The sequence below is a fragment of the Bos javanicus genome, chromosome 10 (genome assembly GCF_032452875.1).
Source record: "Bos javanicus breed banteng chromosome 10, ARS-OSU_banteng_1.0, whole genome shotgun sequence".
Lineage (NCBI taxonomy): Eukaryota > Metazoa > Chordata > Mammalia > Artiodactyla > Bovidae > Bos > Bos javanicus.
Window position 1 is genome coordinate 93,951,996 of NC_083877.1, and position 15,743 is coordinate 93,967,738.

At 38.5% G+C, this 15,743-nt stretch overlaps 1 long non-coding RNA gene across 1 annotated transcript in view; it reads left to right on the forward strand.

Annotated features, from left to right (window-relative positions):
- The window catches only part of LOC133255450 (uncharacterized), a 30,726-nt gene extending 22,946 nt beyond the window's left edge, over positions 1–7,780 (forward strand). Inside the window, exon 3 of the long non-coding RNA XR_009738947.1 lies at positions 7,569–7,780. This is a non-coding gene — a long non-coding RNA (uncharacterized LOC133255450). The remainder of the gene's footprint in view (positions 1–7,568) is intronic.
- Positions 7,781–15,743: the final 7,963 nt, after the last annotated feature.

Consider the following 15,743-nt stretch of genomic DNA (forward strand, 5'->3'; position numbering starts at 1 on the left):
CTCCCCCGTCCCTGGGATTCTCCAGGCAAGAATACTGGAGTGGGTTGCCATTTCCTTCTCCAATGCATGAAAGTTAAAAGTGAAAGTGGAGTCGCTCAGTTGTGTCTGACTCTTCGCTACCCCAAGGACTGCAGCCTACCAGGCTCCTCTGTCCATGGGATTTTCCAGGCAAGAGTACTGGAGTGGGGTCCCATCGCCTTCTCCGTTAGTGTAGCTACTTTCATTAATTATCTTAAATAGATCTGGATAGCTTGCTAAAACTTCTCCACCAGAGCTTGCTTCTTCATCTTGCACTTTATGTTATAGAAATAACTTCCCTCTTAAACCTCATGAACCAAATTCTGCTAGCTTCAGATTTTCTTTTCTAGCTTCCTTACCTCTCTGCATCTTCATAGAATTGAAAAATTATGCTCTGGCTTAAGGGAATGTTGTGGCTGGTTTGATTTATCTAAGACCACTAAAACTTTCTCCCTATCCACAATAAGGCTGTTGGACTTATCCTGTGTGTGTCCACTATAGTTTGAATTCACAAGTTGGCTACTGTTTGGTGCAAGAGGCCTGGCTTTCAACCTTTCTTGGCTTTTCCACCTTTTCCCCTTAGGTCAATCACTACTAGCTTTTGATTTAAAGTGAGAGAATACACTTCTTCCTTCCATTTGAACACTTGAACATTGTAGATCTTATTTCAATATTGTTTTGTCTCAGGGAATAGGCAGACCTGGAGAGAGGGAGAGAGATCAGTTCAGTTCAGTTCAGTTCAGTCGCTCAGTCCCTGTCTGACTCTTTGCAACCCCATGAACTGCAGCACGCCAGGCCTCCCTGTCCATCACCAACACCCAGAGTTCACTCCAACTCCCATCCATTGAGTTGGTGATGCCATCCAGCCATCTCACCTCTGTCGTCCCCTTCTCCTGTTCCCAATCCCTCCTAGCATCAGAGTCTTTTCCAATGAGTCAACTCTTCACATGAGGTGGCCAAAGTACTGGAGTTTCAGCTTTAGCATCATTCCTTCCAAAGAACACCCAGGGCTGATCTCCTTCAGAATGGACTGGTTGGATATCCTTGCAGTCCAAGGGACTCTCAAGAGTCTTCTCCAACACCACAGTTCAAAAGCATCAATTCTTCAGTGCTCAGCCTTCTCACAGTCCAACTCTCACATCCATACATGACCACAGGAAAAACCATAGCCTTGACTAGACGTACATTTGTTGGCAAACTAATGTCTCTGCTTTTGAATATGCTGTCTAGGTTGGTCATAACTTTCCTTCCAAGCAGTAAGCATCTTTTAATTTTATGGCTGCAGTCACCATCTGCAGTGATTTTGGAGCCACAAAAAATAAAGTCTGACACTGTTTCCACTGTTTCCCCATCTATTTCCCATGAACTGATGGGACCAGATGCCATGATCTTCATTTTCTGAATGTTGAGCTTTAAGCCAACTTTTTCACTCTCCACTTTCACTTTCATCAGGAGGCTTTTTAGTTCCTCTTCACTTTCTGCCATAAGGGTGGTGACATCTGCATATCTGGGGTTACTGATATTTCTCTTGGCAATCTTGATTCCAGCTTGTGTTTCTTCCAGTCCAGCATTTCTCATGATGTACTCTGCATATAAGTTAAATAAGCAGGGTGACAGTATACAGCCTTGATGTACTCTTTTCCTATTTGGAACCAGTCTGTTGTTTCATGTCCAGTTCTAACTGTTGCTTCCTGACCTGCATATAGATTTCTCAAGAGGCAGATCAGGTGGTCTGGTATTCCCATCTCTTTCAGAATTTTCCACAGTTTATTGTGATCCACACAGGTAAAGGGTTAGGCATAGTCAATAAAGCAGAAATAGATGTTTTTCTGGAACTCTCTTGCTTTTTCTATGATCCAGCAGATGTTGGCAATTTGATCTCTGCTTCCTCTGCCTTTTCTAAAGCCAGCTTGAACATCAGGAAGTTCACAGTTCACATATTGCTGAGGCCTGGCTTGGGGAATTTTGAGCATTACTTTGCTAGCGTGTGAGATGAGTGCAATTGTGTGGTAGTTTGAGCATTCTTTGGCATTGCCTTTCTTTGGGATTGGAATGAACACTGACCTTTTCCAGTCCTGTGGCAACTGCTGAGTTTTCCAGATTTGCTGGCATATTGAGTGCAACACTTTCACAGCATCATCTTTCAGGATTTGAAAGAGTTCAACTGGAATTCCATCACCTCCACTAGCTTTGTTCGTAGTGATGCTTCCTAAGGCCAACTTGACTTCACATTCCAGGATGTCTGGCTCTAGGTCAGTGATCACACCATCGTGATTATCTGGGTTATGAAGATCTTTTTTATACAGTTCTTCTGTGTATTCTTGCCATCTCTTCTTAATATCTTCTGCTTCTGTTAGGTCCATACCATTTCTGTCCTTTATAGAGCCCATCTTTGCATGAAATGTTCCCTTGGTACCTCTAATTTCCTTGAAGAGATCTCTAGTCTTTGCCATTCTGTTGTTTTCCTCTATTTCTTTGCATTGATCGCTGAAGAAGGCTTTCTTATCTCTTCCAGCTATTCTTTGGAACTCTGCATTCAGATGTTTATATCTTTCCTTTGCTCCTTTGCTTTTCACTTCTCTTCTTTTCACAACTATTTGTAAGGCCTCCCCAGACAGCCATTTTGCTTTTTTGCATTTCTTTTCCATGGGGATGGTCTTCATCCCTGTCTCCTGTACAGTGTCATGGACCTCATTCCATAGTTCATCAGACACTCTATCTATCAGATCTAGGCCCTTAAATCTATTTCTCACTTCCACTGTATAATCGTAAGGGATTTGATTAGGTCATACCTGAATGGTCTAGTGGTTTTCCCTACTTTCTTCAATTTAAGTCTGAATTTGGCAATAAGGAGTTCATGATCTGAGCCACAGTCAGCTCCCGGTCTTGTTTTTGCTGACTGTATAGAGCTTCTCCATCTTTGGCTGCAAAGAATATAATCAATCTGATTTCAGTGTTGACTATCTGGTGATGTCCATGTGTAGAGTCTTCTCTTGTGTTGTTGGAAGAGGGTGTTTGTTATGATCAGTGCATTTTCTTGGCAAAACTCTATTAGTCTTTGCCCTGCTTCATTCCGTATTCCAAGGCCAAATTTGCCTGTTATTCCAGGTGTTTCTTGACTGCCTACTTTTGCATTCCAGTCCCCTATAATGAAAAGGACATCTTTTTTGGGTGTTAGTTCTAAAAGGTCTTGTAGGTCTTCATAGAACCGTTCAACTTCAGCTTCTTCAGCGTTACTGGTTGGGGCATAGACTTGGATTACTGTGATACTGAATGGTTTGCTTTGGAAACAAACAGAGATCATTCTGTCATTTTTGAAATTGCATCCAAGTACTGCATTTCAGACTCTTTTGTTGACCATGATGGCCACTCCATTTCTTCTGAGGGATTCCTGCCCACAGTAGTAGATATAATGGTCATCTGAGTTAAATTCACGCATTCCAGTCCATTTTAGTTCACTGATTCCTAGAATGTCGACATTCACTCTTGCCATCTCTTGTTTGACCACTTCCAATTTGCCTTGATTCATGGACCTGACATTCCAGGTTCCTATGCAATATTGCTCTTTACAGCATCGACCTTGCTTCTATCACCAGTCACATCCACAGCTGGGTATTGTTTTTGCTTTGGCTCCATTCCTTCATTCTTCCTGGAGTTATTTCTCCACTGATCTCCAGTAGCATATTGGGCACCTACTGACCTGGGGAGTTCCTCTTTCAGTATCCTATCATTTTGCCTTTTCATACTGTTCATGGGGTTCTCAAGGCAAGAATACTGAAGTGGTTTGCCATTCCCTTCTCCAGTGGACAACATTCTGTCAGATCTCTCCACCATGACCTGCCCATCTTGGGTTGCCCCACGGGCATGGCCTAGTTTCATTGAGTTAGACAAGGCTGTGGTCCTAGTGTGATTAGATTGACTAATTTTCTGTGAGTATGGTTTCAGTGTGTCTGCCCTCTGATGCCCTCTTGCAACACCTACCTTCTTACTTGGGTTTCTCTTCACTTAGTTGTATTTCCCTCTAAATAGAATCCCTGTCTCCAGATGAATGATGAGATCAGATGATTGAGTCTATTGGAGAGACTGTTAAGTGGGCACCAAAGTGGTTTCCTCATATGGACGCAGAGCTGGATGGCATTTCCAAGTCCCCAGTGGATGGGAGTAGCCCTATTTAGAGTTCCAGCTAATGCAAAGTGAGTGGAAGGAATGTGTTCCAGTTCCAGGCCTGGCTTATAGACACCTCCCTGTGTGGTCCCTTTTCTCTCCTCAGAGGCTGGCTAGTTGGCAACATTTGAGGAACCTAGGATGGGGCATGATGAAATTGGTGGGACTTCTGGCAACTTGGGACACTGAATGACTGTAACTAAATGGACCAGGGGAAACCACACTTCTGAATGTATTTAATGTGACTTAGGAATAAACTCCTATGTGTTAAATATGGTGTTTTGTTATTTGAAGGTTAAAACAAGCATTCATTTTTTAGAGTCTTAAGACAGATTTTGCCAAATTAAGATTTGTTTTTCTTTGATATCAGTTTAGGAAGATATTAATTGATAAACACTAATTGCTAAATTAGTCAAATGTGTGCATGACTAAATAGTTTGTCCTATTCTGATTTATGTTCCTTCTCAGTGTGGCTTATTATTGAAGTATATAAATGCAAAATTTTTATAAAAAGAATAGTACATGTAAGATTTTTAACTTGATAAAGATATATGACAAATATATATGTACATATAAATAAGTATATATTATGCTATAAATGTGAAAATTCATGTAAAGGGAAACTTTTTAACTACTGTGTTGAAATGCTATGGCAGGTACTGTCCAAGGTCCTGAAAATATAACAAGATACCACTGAGAAAAAGTTATACCTTTGTGAGTCTTACATTCAAGTAAAGGAAAAATAAAATGATTTTTAGTATGTCTAAGAAACATTTAGTATAATTATTAACTACTCATAACAATTATTGTTTTGATATATTTATATAGTTACATTCTTAGATCTCATTTGTCATACTCAATATAAACCTCTGTGGCCCACAACAAATATTCTTTAATAAGCATGATATAGCTCTAGTCTTAAGGACAACATTCACAGTTTAACAATTTATTTTAAACCAATCACATTTATTTACTTCTATAAACCTGTTTGAGAATATATAGTAGTTGTTATAACTTTATGCACTAACATATTAACTTTGTTGAAGTAAATAATAATTTTCAAGGATAAATTTTAATTAAAACTGTTATATGGAGAAGGGAATATATCTGTATAGTTATTCAACAGATAAAAAAAGGAATTAATTAGTCCTTTGTATCTGCCCATCTTCACATATAACACAGGTATTTGTGGTTTTATCAAGGACATATACTTTAAGTAAATTTTAGTTTGAAATGACTTGCACAGTTGTTTCTGTCTCTTATCTTCATTTTGAAATCTAATAGATAGGTCACAAGTTTTGACACAAACTCTATTTTCCTCTGTGAAGTTTTCTTTAATGACCACTTTCCTTTGCATTTTTTTCCTTGACATTTCTATGACAACTGTTATCCACTGCTCTCACTGATTAACCATCCGTATTTGTTTTCACTTTCAATTATGACAAACAGTTGCTGCTCTTATGTTGCTAAATTTTTGTTCAAGAAGCAAATTCTTAAACTTAAGTGTTTGGCAATAACTGAGTGCAGATAAGTGCTTAATGTCTTCAGATATACTAATGGACAAAATAAAGGTTAATTGGTTAATTAAAATAATTTTAAAGATACTTAAATATCTTGCCAAGACATACTTTGGGAATACTAATGTGGTGTTATCAATACTTCAGAAGAAAATACAATAAAAGACTGCAGTTTGCTTGGAGACACTTTAAGGTATTCTTCCCATGAAATCTTAGTTCTCAAACAAAGAAAAGCTGAAGAAGTTGTTGGTAAGGAAGATAACATTCTTCTACCCTTTATGTTCTTCTGGCTGGTCTAAGAGTTAAACTGAAATGAGACAGATTAACAAAAGAAAATCAAATTTAATTTTGTACATACTAGACTTGCACAACTGGAGAAGGAAGTGGCAACCCACTCCAGTGTTCTTGCCTGGAGAATCCCAGGGACGGGGAGCCTGGCGGGCTGCCATCTATGGGGTCACGCAGGGTCGGACATGCCTGAAGCAACTTAGCAGTAGCAGACTTGCACAAACATAAGAACTTCAGAGACAGGAAGGTAAAAGTTATTATATATGCCATCCTGAGCTAAGGAATGAGTTAGGGCCCTGGCTTCCAAGGACAGGAGGATCTTTCTTAGAATGTTAAGAACAGATGTTTGATAATTAGATATTTGCTCTGCCATAAAGACGGAGCCACTCAGATAAAATTTATCTCCAGTAATACCTCTTATCTGGGGAAAAAAAAAATAAATTATTCTAGGCAGTTAAGGGAGGGCCAGTAGCTTCTCCTGAAGCCTCGGGGTCTCAGTTGCCTTTAGCTCAAAATAATCTGCATGTAAAAGTGACACATTTTGAGAAGGTTCATTCTCAAGCCCCATAAAGTCAACAGAATAAATTTTCACTGAGGTGAAAAGAGTTCCTAATCCTCCTTAGTGGAATCCACAGTAAGCAACTTGTTTTGCTGGCTTGTGGGTTTTTCATCAGTTGATCAAAACCAATAGGCATATTTCAGCCTGTCTTAAGAGTAGAGGTCATAAAGCTAATAATGTTTCAGCTTAAAGAGGAAACATTTCTTAGGAATGCTCAAGTGGAGTTTTAAAAGGCATCACATTTTTCATTTTACACCAAGTTGTATAGATCTTCATCACATAAATGTATTTATTCTTTTTTTTTTCATATAAATGCAAGTGCTAAGTAGTGCTCTGAGATATGTTAGCATTGTTCAATCTCATTTCTGTCTTTTCTCCCATACACGCAACCCTCTGAGTAATCTAGATAGCTGGTTTTCTTATATGGCTTATATCTTCTCTCATAAATAATCATAGTTTTCCTGATTCTTTTAAAAATATATTTTGAAATATTCTGTGTAAAGGCTTATATAATAGGTTAAGAAATTAAAAAAAAAAATAAAGTTAGTACTCCCTTATGTACCCGGAACATACTCCTTTTCCTTACTTTCAAGATAACTACTCTTCTGAATTTGAGATTTATGATTTCCATAAATGATAAATTATTTCTTTATATTTTTGTTACATCCACATATTTCCTCAAAATCATATGGTTTGAAAACATGCATTTTAATTTTATAGAAGCTATTTAATAACAGTCATAACCTTTTAAAACTTGGTGTTTTTTCACTCTATTATCTTTGTAAGACTAATGTATGTCAATACAAGTGACAAAAACTGTCTAGTTATGAATTTTTTTAAAAAGTCCATTTTGGTGTGGAGGGATCACACGGACTCTGTTTTGCAGCCACCTTCATAGATAGGTGGGGCCATATGATTGAGTTTTAGGTAATGGAATGTGAATAAAAGTGACAGTATATTTCTGGTCAGTTAATTTTAAGTAACAAGGAATCTCTCTGACGTTTTTCCATTTCTGCTTGCAGAATGAGAATGATGACAATGTCTTAGAGGATAATGGGACCACAAGATGGAAAATGCATAGTTCCTGAACTACCACTTGGAGAAAAGCTGACAGCTGAGGAGAAATGTGTGTGAATAAAGAATTCTTTAGTGTATTTGAGCTATTACACAAAACATGTAATGTTCTTCTGACTAATATGACACTAACATAATACAATCACAACTGTAGCTCATTCATTTTGTTGCTCTATTTCAAGTACAAGTAAACTAAAATTATTTATTTCTTCTTCACTTAAAACACATTTAAAAAATTATTCTTATGAACAACGCTGCAATAAATAATGTGTACATCATTATCATTGAAGCTTTATTGATTGTGGAGTGAGGCATAGAGAGGGGAATTGATTAATAACTTGTCATTCACCAGTTGTTTATCTTTGCATATCATCTAATATTCTCATCAATTCTAGAAGGTAAGCAGGAGACCATTAAAATTTTACCTCAAGAAAAAAATGGAAAGTAATCCAAGTTGATGAATCTGTGACTATATATGGAATTATAGACAGAGCAAATAATACATGCATGGATATGTGTATTTGATCTCGAGCCCCCTTGACCTGCAGTGGCTTGAAGGAAATTGAGGTTGGACCGTGGCAGTGAGAGAGCTGAATCCTAGCCACTAGACTAGCGCTCAGTGACAAGACAAGACCCTGGCCCCCCAGCTTTGCAGAAAATAATTCCCACAAAAATGGGAAGCTGTGAAACAAGTAATGTGTTTACTAGGAGGGAAAAGAACAGTAGGCACATGTGGATAGACATGTGTGTGGATACACACGTGGGTGACTCAGACAGCCTTGTGCTTGTGGTAGTTTTAATCACTTTATGTGAGGCACTTCTTCTGAGTTTTCTCTGGCCCAGCGTTTTGAGTTGCCTGGTTCTGAGTCCTTATTTGGCACATCTCAGGATCCTCCCACGTGTGCGCATGCGTCTCATAAGCAAGATGGATTCCCGCAGAATGGCTTATGGGTAATTTGGTGTCACTCCCCTTTTGACCTCCAAGGAGCTTTCTAGTCAGAAATGTCTCCTTGACTTTGAGAATGAAAAATATGTGGTATTTTATTTCTTATCTGGGCAGGGCCCAGCCTCCTCTCAATTATCCTATTTTTGCCGTTTCTGTCCACAAGGAATGAACTCAAGCTGCTCACCTTGAAGGGGTTGATCTATCTCCTGCATCAAATTCATTGTATAAAATAATCATAGTATGTAACTTATATAAATACAGAGCATAACATGGAAACATTATGTCAATCAACCAAAAATCAGTAGGGGTCTCTTGTAATTTTAATATTCCAAAGTTTTGTGTTTTTGTTAATATTTCAAGAGTAAAAATAATAATTAACATGAGGGTTTGCCAGCTTAGTGGATTTATGCTAAATACATATGGTGTTTATTGAAAGAATTGGAACTCATTTTTAACTTCAAAACTATGAAAGAAAATCATTTTCGTAGGTCATACTCAGCATTTTGAAAGAATAGGGGAAAAATCAGTATGTGAACTGTACATACTTTGTAAATATTATTTTATAAAATACTTGGTTAAGAATTACCATGAAGAGAAAGCTTTACAGATTTTGTTGTATTAGGTTCAAACATTTCTCCAGAGGAACAGATATCCAAAATGAAGTCAAAAAGCATATCAGAAAAATATAAAAAATTTAAACATTGTGAAAAACAGTATATTGCTGTCAGTAATACACTAATGGTGTCCATAAATGGATGAGAAGTTACTGAATAAACCTGGGCAAAGAACATAAACTGATCATTCACTGAAGAAAGGACAGTAAAGTTTCAGTTGTGCACAGAAATATCCAGATGTCACATGTAGACTAAAAATAGGTAGTCACAATCTGAAAGTAGAGAGGTGTTTTATTTGGTGGGAATGTTTAGGACTCTGAGCCCAGGAGAGCGTATCAGTGTGTATGTGTGCTAGTCGCTTAGTCGTTTCCGACTCTTTGCGACCCCGTGGACTGTAGCTCGCCAGAAACCTCTGTCCATGGACTTCTCCACGTAAGAATCCTGGAGTGCATTGCCATTTCCTTCTCCAGGGCGTCTTCCCAATGCAGGGATTGGACCCAGGTATCAAACCCAGGTCTTCTGAATTACAGGCAGATTCTTTACCATCTGAGCAAAAACTGCTCCAAGGAGACAGGAGGGAAAGTCAGACTACATACAAGTTTGCAATAGAAGGAACAGGCTGTCTAAATATCAAAGATCAGAAATCAAGTTAAGGGATTTAGCATTCTATTTATGGGAAGATGCAGGCCTCTGGGCTCATTGAATTCATTCCTTTCATATGTAAAATGAAGATCATGGCATCTGTCCCATCATCTCATGGCAAATAGATGGGGCAACAATGGAAACAGTGACAGACTTTAATCACTGCAGATGGTGACTGCAGCCATGAAATTAAATGATGCTTGCTCCCTGGAAGAAAAGCTATGACAAAACTAGACATCATATTAAAAAGCAGAGACATTACTTTGCCAACAAAGGTCAGTCTAGTCAAAGCCATGGTTTTTCCAGATAGTCATGCATGGATGTGAAAGTTGGACTATAAAGAAAGCCAAGCACCAAATAATTGATGCTTTTGAAGTGTGGTATTGGAGAAGACTCTTGAGAGTCCCTTGGACTGCAAGAAGACCTAATCAGTCCATCCTAAAGGCAATCAGTCCTGAATGTTCAATGGAAGGACTTATGCTGAAACTGACACTCCAATACTTTGGCCAACTGATACAAAGAACTGACTCGTTTGAAAATCCCTTGATGCTGGGAAAGATTGAGGGCAGGAAGAGAAGGGGACAAGAGAAGATGAGATGGTTACATGACATCACCGACTCAATGGACATGAGTTTGAGCAAGCTCCAGGAGTTGGTGATGGACAGGGAAGCCCGGCATGCTGCAGGCCATGGGGTCCCAAAGAGTTGGAGCAGACTGAGCTACTGAACTGACCTAATATGCTCCTGGGCTATCTGGCCAATTCCATTTCCTTGTTCACCTTGCTTGCATTGCCCCAGTTCTTCAGCAATCCTCTGGATCACAGTTATGGGAGCCCTCATTAACATTTGGAGGCCAGAAATCACTGACGGCTGTGAAATTTCTTGTTTATTGATTCCGTAGGAGATATTTTCATTTCACACACATATATTTAAAACAATGAAATATTAACCTTTTACTACTATATTGCTTTCACTCAAATTAATCTTCAAAGTATATAGGTTCAGGACAAATTATAGGAACATAAAATCATCATGGATTGCTTGAAATTGTTCAACATACTTTTGGTAGGTTACAGAATGCTTAAATAATGGTTACATTTTGGAAGTAGAACTACTTTTCTTATGAGAAAGACATTTTCATCATGTACTCTCTGTTGTCTATGTTATTTGTATTATGTGCAAATATATATTTTTGAATTTGGTGCCTGAATTTTTATTTAATTAATGCAATTATTAAACTAGCTTATTACTGCTTCATCTGTCACAAATTACTACAACTGTAGTGGCATAAAGCAATGTGTATTTATTATACAAACTTTTGTTCTGTTTTGTTTTTTAAATCAGGAGTCCAGATAAAGCTTAATTGGATCCTCTGCTTTCATTCTCATAAGCATAAAATGGAGGTGGCGATTGGGCTGTGTTTTTTACGGGGAGGCTGAATTAGGGGAAAATCTGCTTCCAAGCTTACTCAAGTTGTTGAAGAATTAATCTCCTTGAGATGATAAGACTGAAAACCCCAACCTTTGCTGGTTGTTGTTGAAGGCCAGCCACCCCCAGCTCCTAGAGGCTCCACACATTGTCTTGGTTTCTTCAACATGGTTGCTTCCTTCATCAAGCCATAAAGAAGCATCTCTAGATTGAGTTTGAGAGTCCTTATGGGCTTCCCTGGTAGCTCAGACAGTGAAGCGTCTGCCTACAATGTGGGAGACCCAGGTTCGATCCCTCGGTCGGGATGATCCCCTGGAGAAGGAAATGGCAACCCACTCCATTATTCATGCCTGGAAAATCCCATGGACTGAGGAGCCTGGTGGGCTACAGTCCATGGGGTCGCAAAGAGTCGGACACGACGAGCTTGCTAGATAGAGATTGCTATCACTTGCTTGCTAGGTAGAGATTGCTAGCAAGAAGACATTTTATATAATGTAATCACAGGCATGACATCTAATCATTTTGGCCATATGTTATTGGTTAGAACCACTTCACAGATCTCAGCCATATTCCACAGAAAGATAATAAAACCAGAAATGGTACTGGCGGTGGGGATCATGTGTGGCCTAGAGTTGATTTACCACGTAAAGAGAATAGAAGGAAATAAAAGAAATGGCTGACATAATAACTATTCTAAACAAGCCATCTCACAAGCAAAAAGACAGAATAAAAACAGTATCTAGCATTTCCTATATGTAATAATCTTATTTACAGTAATCTAAATTGAAGGTATTATAAACTTTAGAAAATTTATTTCTTTGCTTTTCAAGATTGTCTAAATGTCTTTATATATAAGATAGAATTAGAATTTTAAGTAAAAGCTGTTTCTCCAAAGATGTGGATATCATTGACCAGATATTCATGAAAAATTTGAATAAATTCCTAGTTACTTAATGGCCATCCACTCCAGTATTCTTGCCTGGAGAATTCCATGGACAGAGAAGTCTGGTGGCTACAGTCCAGTCCATGGGGTTGCAAAGAGTCGGACACAAGTGGCACTTGGGTTTCACACACACACACATAACACATCACCTATCTTTGTCGTTGTTTTTAATTTTAGTTGTGCTGAGATACATACTAAGTCAGTAGGAGAGAGAACTCAGAGAGGTTATGTAAATAACCTTTGGGAATAACACTTGTGAAGCGAACATACGTATCAGTAAAAATAATTATCATTTTCTATTCACCTTTAGCCAAAGATTGCAATGGGTAATTTAAAAAACATTTGAAATACTTGCATACTATTCAGAGTGTTACCTTTTCTTGGGTTCTCAGTTTTAACAGACCAAGCCGCAAAGCTTATGTATATGAGTAAAAAGAAGCCTTCTCATCAGAAAAACAATATTGGGCTTTATTATTTATTATTATCAGGCTTAGACAATAAGCTGACTTCATAAGGTGTCGATGTTTGTCCTTAAGTATTTAAGGAAATTCACCAACAAAAAGTCTGACATAGATGACAATGTATTACTGTAAGAACAGAAAATCTGTCCTGATTTTATTTGTGTGTCAATACAAAGTCTTCACAAAGAGTAAAACAGGAATATAAACAGCAGCTTTTTTTTTTTTTTTTTTTTTGGCTATGAAGCATTCAAGTGAAGTCAAAGTCTCTCTTTTTTCCTTTGCTACCCTGTGGACTATAGCCTACCAAGATCCTCTGTCCATGAAATTCTCCAGACAAGAATACTGGAGTGGGTAGCCATCCCCTTCTTCAAATAGCTCTTTAATTATTCAAATAGCACTTTAACTATTCAGCCTATTTCAGGCATTATTGAAATTCCCTTAGACTTTTTTTTAATGCTTGCTTAATTTTTTAATAAGATTCATTTCTTTGCTTGTTTACTTTTGGCTGCACTGGGTCATCATCCCAGCATGTAGGGACATCCTGGTTGTGGGGAGCAGGGGGCTACTCTGTTGCGGTGCATGGGCTTCTCATTGCAGTGGCTTCTCTTGTTTCAGCTCATGAACTCTAGGGCACGTGGGTTTCAATATTTGTGGTACACAGGCTTAGCTGTTCCATTACATGTGGAATCTTCCCAGACTAGGGACCCTGTGTCCCCTACATTGGCAGGTGGACGCCCTAATGCTTTTTGTTGTTGTTGTTATTGTTGTCATGCACTTGAATATATGTTAAATGAGATTATGATGTCTCCATCGTTGAGAATAGTCTCCATTCTCCATGACTGAAGAATATCATACCCTTTTATTGCAAGGAGGTAGCCACCAAAGGTCCCTTTTGGGACCTATGGTTTTCTTTTGACATTTTGATAATTTTATATCCAAAGATTTCATAAACCTGATTTATTTTCATTGCTTTGAGATATTTAGGGGGAATTGCTGTGCTTAGTTGCTCAGTCATGTCCAGCTCTTTGTGACCCATGGACTGGAGCCCACCAGGCCCCTGTGTCCTTGATGATTCTACAGGCGAGAGTAGTGCAGTTGGGTTGCCACACCCTCCTTCTGCAGATCCTTCCAACCCAGGGGTCGAACCCAAGTTTCCCACATTGAAGGTTGGTTCTTTGCTGTCTGAGCCACCAAGGAAGCCCATGTTTATTCTAATGTCACAGATTGGTTAAATGATACATTGAAGGAAGGGAGAAAAGTACCCCAACATGCTGATGTTGGTTTTGTTCTCCTTTGCTTTCTTGGGTCTGTCCTCCTCTTCTTCACTTTCCAGGCTCACACCTTGCTATTCTTGCTTCAGGAATAGATAGTGTATTTTGATTAAATATGTAATTCTCTATTCCAGATATTCTATGTAAGATGGATTGTGCCAGCTTCCCATTTCTCTGGAACCCCGCCCCTTCTCTACCCACCTGTTCTAAATGTGGGCTCCCTGCTAGATCGGTGATTCTTACCAGAAGGCAGACATGATAATTTAGCTATTCATGACTTAATTGGGGCATTAAATAAGTTAGCGTATGTAAAGCACTTTAAAAAATGCATGACGCAAAATAACCATAAATGTTAACAAATATTTGTGATTCTAACTGACACAACTAGTCTACTTTAAGAATGAGCTGAGAGGCAGAGCCTGTGATTTAATCCTGTATTCTCTCAAATATAAACAGTAGCCAATAATTCAATTTTCTGTTTTCTATTGTTAGAAAGACTAAGATAATGAATATTGTTAAATAAATATAGCACTGAACAAATTAAGCAATATTTTACTTGAGAGTGTTGCATAGGGGAGAGAGAGTTCAATTTCTCTCCCTTATGGGGTTCAGGACATGTTACCCCAAACTATGGCATCTTGGCATATTGAATATTTTAAGCTGAAGCAGTTGAGAAAATTGTGGGAGAAGATGGCCACTGCGTCCTTCTTCTCCCCTCCCCTTTCTTTATTGAACAGGTCACAAAATCCTTCTGAGAGATATGCCCTTCTATCCTTGTTTCCAAAAACAAAGAGAAGCCAAGAAGAATCCTAAAAAACAGGGCTTGCTACGTTTCTCCTGGACTTCCCAGGTGCCTTGGTGGTAAAGAATCCACCTGCAAATGCAGGAGACACAGGTTTAATCCCTGGGTCAGGAAGATCTCCTGGAGTAGGAAGTGGCAATCCACTCCAGTATTCTTGCCTGGAAAATTCCACGGACAGAGGAGCCTTGCGGGCTACAGTCCACAGGCTTGCAGAAAGTCAGACATAACTGAGTATGCAGGCACACAGTTTTCTGCCTGTTTTCTCCCATATTCCTTAACCCATCCTATTCCTCTGCAACTGTTCACTCTTCATCAAACCTGAACTTGTTTACTTTCATCAAACCTGTGCACAAAAATACACAGGTCTAACTTTTTCCTTGGGTCTTTATTTCCTGTCTAAGTCTCCCTTGTCATGTAAAACTTACAGTAAATAATTTGTGTGCTTTTCTCCTGTTAATCTTTTAGTCAGTTTAATTTTCAGATGCAGCTAGGGATCCTAAGAGAATCTGTTTTCCTTCCCTACATACTCTGTTGAAAAAAATGGTGGGGGAGTTGTTCAGAGTTGAGGTGAGCTAGTGGAGTAGTACTGGGGGATGTGAGGAAGGTTGACAAGGAGAGTGAATAGACCATCTGTGTTTGGTATTTGGTGTTTATCTAAGCTCCTACTCTGTCCTGGCTTTCTGATCTTTGAGAAAGACATTTCTGAACTGTAAAACAGGCAGAGAAAGAAAGAAGATTTACATCTCAAAAGAGCACAGACAAAATTTACAGTTGCAAGTAAAGTGCTCTAAGAAAAGGGAATTTAGAAAACTGTAGTAAAGCAGAAACCTATCTAAATTTTAGTGAAGCTGAGGGAAATATTAAAAGGCCATCTTTGTCAATACAAAGTACTTTATTACAGATGGTTTATAGTATACCAAGATCTCTACTTACCAATAAACATGATGATGATGATGACTTTGTGGGCTTGCTTTTCTTCTTAGGTATTTAATTCCAGATCATAGATCAAATGTTACA